An 8,783-nucleotide genomic window follows, 5' to 3' on the forward strand; every position below is an offset into this window, starting at 1 on the left:
AATCCGGAGACAACTTTGTTATGGCAGCCAAACAACAGAGACAACCAAACTGTAAACAATAGATTAAATAGGCCACGGGGGTCATTCCTTTGATTTTTTTTTTTTTAAGATTTTATTTATTTATTTGACAGAGAGAGAGGCAGGGAGAGAGGGAGCACAAGCAAGGGGAGCAGCAGAGGGAGAAGCAGGCCTCCTGCGGAGCAGGGAGCCCGATGCAGGGCTCGATCCCAGGACCCTGGGATCATGACCTGAGCTGAAGGCAGATGTTTAACGACTGAGCCACCCAGGCGCCACCTCCTTTGATATTTTTGTCAAGTAATATTAATTAAATGCTAGCCATGTGCCAAGCAATTTCTAGGTGCTAGGAATACAACCACGAAAAAAACACCCCAACTCCCTGGACCCCATGGGACTCATTCTAGTGAAGGAGAAAGAACATTAAAAAGCAAAGATGTGAACGTGTTACATGCCGAGGAAGAACAAAGCAGGGATATGTGGCAGGGAGTGATGGAGATTTGTAGGGTGAATAACTGTCCCAGTTTGCTGGGGATGGGCCCGGGGTCGGGGGGAGGTTCCCAGTACACGGGATTTTCAGTTTTATTATTTATTTATTTATTTATTTGTTTAATATTTATTAAGTAGGCTCCACGCCCGGCCTGGAGCCCAGTGCAGGGGCTGGAACTCACAACCCTGAGATCAAGACTTGAGCTGAGATCAAGAGTCAGACGCTCAACCAGCTGAGCCATCCAGGTGCCCCAGAATTTTCAGTTTTAAAACTGGGACGGTCCTCGGGCAACTAGGATAAGTTGGTCAACCGAAGAAGGGCAACCTTCTGATGGGCTGGTCAGGGCCTTTCTGAGGAGGTGGCATTTGACTCAGGACCAAATGAAGCAAGGGAGGGAACTATGGGCATGCTAGCAAAGTAGCTTTCTAGGCAGAGAGAACAGTATGTACAAAGGCCCTGAGGCAGGAGTGTTCTTGGGGATGTTTGAAGGACTAAAAGAAGGTCAGGGTGTCTGAAGCATAGCGCCAGGGAAGAGAGTGGTAGGAGATAGGTTGCAGAGGAGGAGGGAGGGGCTGGCTTCTGACCCTTGTAGGAAAGGGAAAGAACTTTGGATTTTATTTTAAGCCCAGTCAGGGAAATGAAATGGTATAATTTATGATTTTAGAAAGATCCCTTTGGCGGTTGTGTGAAGAAAGGAATGTTGGTGAGTGCGGGGTGGGGGGCAGGGTGGACTCAGGTAGACCTGATGGGAGGTGGTTATAATCAAGGGCAGTGGTCTTGAACTCAAGCATGCATCAGAATCACCTTCAGGGCTTGTTAAACACAACTCCTGGCCCTGCCCGTGGAGACAGCATTTCTCACAAGATGCTGAGGTTGCTGGCCCGGATCACTCCGAGTAGCTACCACTTTGAGCGGCAAAGAGCCAGGAGAGAGGTGATGGTCACTTGCACTAAGGTGGTATCAGTGCTGAAGTCAAGTCTTGTGTGAGATGTGTTTTTTATTTTTATTTTTTGAAAGATTTTATTTATTATTTGACAGAGAGCGAGAGAGCATGAGAGAGTGAGCACGAGCAGGGCAGGATGCCGCAGAGGGAGAGAGAGAAGCAGACTCCCCACTGAGCCGGGACCCTGATGCGGGGCTCCATCCCAGGACCCCAGGATCGTGACCTGAGCTGAAGGCCGACGCTTAATCGACTGAGCCAGCCAGGCGCTCCTGGGATGTGTTTTGGGAAGTGAAACTGTGAGTCCCATTTTGGTTCTCTTGTAACCTGATTCCACTAAGGAGAATGTCTTGGTTTGATACCAGTATGTCTCTCACGCTGTTCTGCCCCCTCCCTTTTATTTTAGGAAAGAGAGAGCAGGCCTCCCGGCACAGAGTTCTCAGTAGAGAACTCTACTTAAAATCTGATTTGGGGGGAGGTCTTTATTGTATTTTTTTATGGTTGCCCACAACTTATGACAAACGATATTGGTTTTCCTTTTACAAGAGTGTTACAAAGCTTCCATTTTCAATGAATGTACTCAGTTTTTTTAGAAGCGAGAGTTGCTTTTTTATAAATCTGTGAAGTAAGTAATAGTGTAGGTAAAACTCAGACATCGTGCAACTATAGTTGGTGGCCCTTGAGGGACTGAAGTTGGGGAAATGCTGTCCTAAGCCTTAGTTCCCTTGGGTTGTGCAAGCTCAGCACTCGATGTCATTGCGCCCTTCATAAACCCATGAGTTCCCCACCGTCTCTAGGCCACAATCTAGTAGCCCACTGTACCTCACCATCTCCCTTTTTCTGCTGTTAATGCCTTTATTTATTCAACCCACATTTATTGAGTACCTACTAGCTTCTCAGTCCAAGTCTCAACCTCAGTTTGCGACATCCCCTGGGGAAGCATTTTATGAGTGATTTTGGTTCCTGGAAAGAACTTTCCCAACAATTGGTTAAATAAAACTATAAAACGAATGTGTACATATGTCCCTGATAAAGTTTCTCTCTTACACTTGCGTATGTGCTTCTCTGGAGGGAGAGAAAGTAAGAGATGGGTTTGGCATGCTGGGGATTACACTCCCCCCTCTACTGACACCCAAAGAGGGTGAATGTCACCTGTCATGTGTGTCCTAGGGAAAACAAACTTTGAAAACAGGCATAGGTTATGGCGCATCATCAGAAGATTTTATTTTTTTTAGATTTTTTTAAAAAATTTATTTATTTGACAGAGAGAGACACAGCGAGAGAGGGAACACAAGCAGGAGGAGTGGGAGAGGGAGAAGCAGGCTTCCCGCCGAGCAGGGAGCCCGATGCGGGGTTCGATCCCAGGACCCTGGGATCATGACCTGAGCCAAAGGCAGATACTTAACGACTGAGCCACCCAGGCACCCCAATTTTATTTTTTTTTAAAAGATTTTATTTATTTATTTGAGAGAGAGAGAGAGTTTACGAGCTGGGGGAGGGACAGAGGGAGAGGGACAAGCAGATTCCCTGCCGAACAGGGAGCCCGATGCGGGGCTCCATCCCAGGACCCTGGGATCATGACCTGAGCCAAAGGCAGATGCTTAACCAACTGAGCCACCCAGGCGCCCCCATCAGAAGATTTTAAACCAAAGATTGTAAAATCGGATTTGGGTGTCAGAATGTTTTGGCAGTTGAGGGAATGGAGAGAAGACTCTGGGTAGAGGGTTAGGAGTTCTCTTTGGGCAGGTTGTGTAAACATTCTGGGCCTAAATGTCTCTTGGTTCAAGAAGGTAGATTATATTTTCTCTTGCAACATACAAGAATTCATAAAATAAAGTGACACCAAATCACAGGAATGTCGGTGGATGGATTCTCACCAAATGGAAAGCGTGTGTCTGAGAGCGGTCTGAGCTAGGACATAGACCCTGAGGCAGGTGTGGAGGACCTTGGGGGACACTCGAGGCTGAAGGCAGTCGCTCTCCCAGGCTGCTGATCTGGAGGAGCGAGGAGAGGACGTGTGACTGCTGGGGAAGATACAGTCTGGCCAGAGCAGTCAAAGAATCATGTTAAGGATGACCCCACAGTTAAGGCTGTAAGGACCCTCCCAGCAAACTGATGTAAAATCAAGCTGTGCTGGGTGGAGTGGCTGCAGGGATTTATTTAGTGATGATTAATAAGGTGAATTTCACCTTAGTTCGCAAGGGTGCAATTAAACATGCAAATGCTATAACAAAGTTAAAAGTTCTTACACATGTAACGATTCTATCTAAGGATCACATATGATGATGGTAGATGTGAAAATACTTCATGGGCTACGGAGCCCTTCGTTACAACTCCTGCTTGCTGGTGCATCTCTGTAGGGTAGCCTGGGTACCCCCCTCCAAACTCTCAGTCCAGTGCTCGCTCTTCTACTGCATGGCCTTGTTTCCCACCAGCCCCAGGCAAGGGGCTGACTGTCCTGCAGGGCAGTGCGAAAAGAACATCATAGACATATGTCTCTTTTCCAGTCATCTGTGCTTCCTTCCTGGGCCTTCCTTTCCTGGTCACCATGGCAACTGTTAGGCATCCAGGTATGAGTATCAGCCTGGCTCTGGGGTCTGAAACTCTCCCACTTGCCCCTAGCTCACTTCTGGGTCCAGATCATGATTTCTGGCTGCTCTGAACCAAGGAGTTTGAGAAAATAAGAGTCCATGGCAAAAAAGGGTCTGACGTCATGGTTCAGAACGCTGGTTTGTGTTGTTGGGGGGACCTGGTTCAAATCCTGGCTCTGTCACTTGCTAGTTGTGGGATCTTGGGAAAGCCCCTGTGTCAGTCTGGGTTTTCCAAGGGGCAGACATGGCTCTGGCAAGCAACGTGCAAGGACCTGATTAGGCGAAACACTTGGTCAAAGAAGTCCCAAGTCTGACTCTGAGCTAAGGGGAGAAGGTTGGGTGGCGCGCGTCTGGGCAGTGCAGCTTAAAAAAGGTTAAGGGGTCCCACGTCAGAGGAGTCCTGTGTTTTCTAGGACTGGGCCTGCCTTAGTTTCCCTGCTGCCCTCTATCCCTGATGGATTTCAGTTCCAGCAGGTGCACTGTCATGGTTCCTGTACCCCTAACCTCTCACAAGACTGGCTACCATTAAATGAGACAAAGCATGAGAAGCACCTCCTAGGAGATCCAGCATAGAGTGAGCACTCAACGCATTGTAGCTCTTATTATTACAAGTTTCCTTTTTCTTTTGTTACCAAGCGTCCCCTAGATCAGAGGCTGCTAATTCAGATTCCCTGTAAATGAGTAGGCCAGATCTAACACTGTAGGGAGTGGTGGGGCTGTGGTAAATTAAGGAGTACATGCCCCACTTAAAACATTTTGAAAAGTAACCTGATCCAGCCAAAGCAGACACATCTGTGGGCTGAATTTGGTCTCTGGCCAATTTAAATTTAAAACCTCTGCCTTATACGCACAACGTCGTCTGTAACAATTTCTGAGATTCTGCATTTGCAAAAGCTAGGAGGTCAATTTAATTAAAAGAAAACAAAAATAGTTGGGTTGTTTTTCTTTTTTTCTCCCCCTATTGCTGACTAATTTACAGTGTATTTGACCAAATGGAGAAATCCGACTGGTTGATTATGGTTTTCTTTTCTTTTCTCTCTCTTTTTTTAAAGGTTTTATTTATTTATTTGACAGAGAGAGAGGGAACACAAGGAGGGGGAGTTGGAGAGAGAGAAGCAGGCCTCCCACGGAGCAGGGAGCCTGATGTGGGGCTCAGTCCCAGGACCCTGGGATCATGACCCAAGCCAAAGGCAGATGCTTGATGACTGAGCCACCCAGGCGCCCCTGATTGTGGTCTTCTACAGAGCATCGGTGTTGGCTTGTCTGAGAGGTTTAGAACATGGATGTGGGATATGAATGGCATGATTTGGGGTCTTGGCTCTCCCAGTTTCTGGCTATGGGATCTTGGGCAATTTGTGCCATCTCTCTGGAGCTTAGTCTGTCTACCTGTAAAATGGGGATAATTATGATATTCCCCCATGGGGTTTCTATGAGGATTAGTACCTGGAAGCTTAGAATGGTGCCCGGACCAAGTAAGGCTGAAGAAGTGTTGATACTATTCTGGGGTTGGGTGAGGGAAAGAGAACGTGGCTTTTCTTCATCGTTTTATTTCACACAAGACTAAAACTTAATGGTCAGGATAACACCCAAATAGGAATGAGTTTCTCCTACCCTGGTGATGTGATCATATATAATAATGTCACTTACATAAGCTTCTCTACCTCCCTGGTAAAGCCACCCACACTCTGCTCCGCTGTATGCCATGAAAGAAATTTTCTCCCACAGGGGAAGAGACACCCAATTTCATACTAATTATCCCTGGAAAGCTGGGACCAATAGGGGGTGCTGGAAAAGGTGGATTTGTCGGTGAGCTGAGGGAGAAAGCCTTGAGAAGCAGTGGGTCAGGCCTGGAGACCTCAGAGGGGCTGGTGGGATCACAGAGTCAGAGGTGAACTGTGGCCTTCCCCAGATGAGGCGGGCTCAGCCTAGCCTCAGAGGAAAATCGTGCGTGAGCCAGCAGCCCTTGGCAGATAAACGCTGATCTGCCAGTTCCTTTCTTGGTGCTTTCAAATCTGAAACATGTTCTGCATGTGACTCAGGCTCATTGTGGCAAAATGTAGAAAATAGAGGGGAGCAAAATAGAAGTGTTAAAGTCAGAGCTTGTTCAGCCCTAAGTGTGGGAAATCAATCTCAAACTGGTGCAGGTGATTCAAGAGAACGTATTGGTCCCTAGGACAGGGATGTTCCAGGGACGAACCAGGCAGGGCTCTAACCAGGGCTCAAAGACCTCAGAAAGGATGCTGTCTTGCAGAAGAGGACTAAAAGTAAGCATGATTAACCCCAGACTAATTCCTAGCGTTTGAACCACCCTACTAGAAAGGAGAAGTCTCAGGGATGGATGCATGGGTATCACATATCACATGTGCCAATCCCTGGGGCTACAAATAAATGGTCAGATTGGACGGGTTCATGAGCCAATGGCCTGAGGAGGTGGAACCAAGGCAAGTCTCCCTTGAAATACAGGAATAGGTTTCCCACAGGAAGGAGGGTTTCTGTTCCAGAAGGAAGAGGAGAAGGGGATGAGTTGATGAAAACAATGGGAGTTATTGTAAGAAGCAAGTACACATTTCTTTCTTTTTTATTTTCTTAAGGTTTTATTTATTTATTTGAGAAAGAGAGGGAGAGTGCACGCATGAGTGGGGGGGAGGGGCAGAGGGAGAGAGAGAAGCAATCTCCCCACTGAGCAGGGAGCCCAACGTGGGGCTCGATCCCAGGATCCCGAGATCATGACTGGAGCCGAAGGCAGACGCTTAACCGACTGAGCTACCCAGGTGCCCCAGCAACTACAAATTTCTAATACTCCCACCAGAAATAAGGGCTGCTAACTTCTTTATGTAGATCCTTCCAGAGTTCCCTACTTACTTTCTTATGTGTCTATACTCAAAAGTATATATTAGACATCTAGAACATTGGAATATCCTATGCAAACTTTTATAAACTGATTTTGACTGCCTCCTTCAAAAATACCAGTTACGTATCTCGAAATCCAAAGGGTTTATTTCTTTTGTCAGAAAATTAAAGAATATAGACAAGCAAAAATGAAGTATAATTTATGACTGGTTGCAGCTGACAGTAGGACTTTCAAGAAGGCAAGTTAAAGGCAAGGTTGAAATACAGGAACTTGTTACGTCTCATGACAGCCTATAGTCCTTCTTTGTAGTGCTTTCCACGTTTATAATTATTTATTAATTACTTGTAGTGGCTTATGTAAAATCATTTCATTATGAAATATTTCAGGTACACACATACAAAACTATAGACTGATATAGTGAACAACCATTTACACATCACTCAGCTTGAGAATCATAACCTAACAGGGGCGCCTGGGTGGCTCAGTGGGTTAAGCCTCCGACTCTTGATTTTGGCTCAGATCATGCTCTCAGGGTCGTGAGACCGAGCTCCGTACAGGGCTCCACACTGACACGGAGCCTGCTTGGGATTCTCTCTCTCCCTGTCCATCTGCCTCACCCCCACCCCCTGCAAGCGTGCTCTCTCTCAAAAAACAAAAAGAAATGTAGCATAACAAATACAATCTCAGCCTGCTGGACCCATCTCAGTCTTGTGTCCCTTCACCTCTCTCTCTCTTCCCAGTGATGAACTTTATCCTCCAGTTGTGTTTTTTATTCCATGCACGTTTAACAAAACATTTTTTTTTAAGTTTATATATTTGTTTTTAGTAACCTCTATACCCAAGGTGGGGCTCAAACTCATGACTTGAGATCATGAGTCACATGTTCCACTGACTGAGCCAGCCAGGCACCCCTCCATGCAGATTTTTATGCTTTGATTGTGTATATATATTCTGTAACCAACATATAGTATTCTGTTGCATAATTTAAAACTTTAATTTTTTTATTTGCTTTTTATTTTATTTTTTATTTTTATTTTTTTATTATGTTAGTCACCATATAGTACTTCATTAGTTTTTAATATAGTGTTCCACAATTGATTGTTTACATATAACACCCAGTGCTCCATGCAATATGTGCCCTCCTTAATACCCATCACCAGACTAACCCATCCCTCCACCCCTCAGTTTGTTTCCTGGCGTCCATAGTCTCTCATGGTTCAGTCTCCCCCTCTGATTTCCCCCCCTTTCATTTTTCCCTTTCTTCTCCTAATGTCCTCCATGTTATTCCTTATGTCCCACATGTAAGTGAAACCGTATGATAATTGTCTTTCTCTGCTTGACTTATTTCACTTAGCATAATCCCCTCCAGTTCCATCCATGTCGATGCAAATCATGGGTATTCATCCTTTCTGATGGCTGAGTAATATTCCATTGTATATATGGATCACATCTTCTTTATCCATTCATCTGTTCTCTTATACCATACAGAAAGATAAGCTCCAAATAGATGAAAGACCTCAATGTGAGACAGGAATCCATCAAAATCCTAGAGAAGAACATAGGCATTAACCTCTTCGACATTGGCCACAGCAACTTCTTTCAAGACACGTCTCCAAAGGCAAGGGAAACAAAAGTGAAAGTGAACTTTTGGGACTTCATCAAGATAAAAAGTTTCTGCACAGCAAAGCAAACAGTCAACAAAACAAAGAGGCAACCCACGGAATGGGAGAAGATATTTGCAAATGACACTACAGATAAAGGGCTGGTATCCAAGATCTATAAAGAACTTCTCAAACTCAACACCCAAAAAAACAAATAATCAAGTCAAAAAATGGGCAGAAGACATGAACAGACACTTCTCCAAAGAAGACATACAAATGGCTAACAGACACATGA

The 8,783-nt window shown here is 45.4% G+C and overlaps 1 long non-coding RNA gene across 1 annotated transcript in view; it reads left to right on the plus strand.

The window, feature by feature from the left end:
- Window positions 1-214: 214 nt before the first annotated feature.
- The window catches only part of LOC115944404 (uncharacterized), a 266,795-nt gene continuing 258,226 nt past the window's right edge, over window positions 215-8,783 (plus strand). The window contains exon 1 of the long non-coding RNA XR_014145328.1: window positions 215-1,744. This is a non-coding gene — a long non-coding RNA (uncharacterized LOC115944404). The remainder of the gene's footprint in view (window positions 1,745-8,783) is intronic.

Source organism: Leptonychotes weddellii, chromosome 5 (assembly GCF_054177405.1).
Source record: "Leptonychotes weddellii isolate Sample4059 chromosome 5, ASM5417740v2, whole genome shotgun sequence".
In the NCBI taxonomy this organism is placed as follows: Eukaryota; Metazoa; Chordata; class Mammalia; order Carnivora; family Phocidae; genus Leptonychotes; species Leptonychotes weddellii.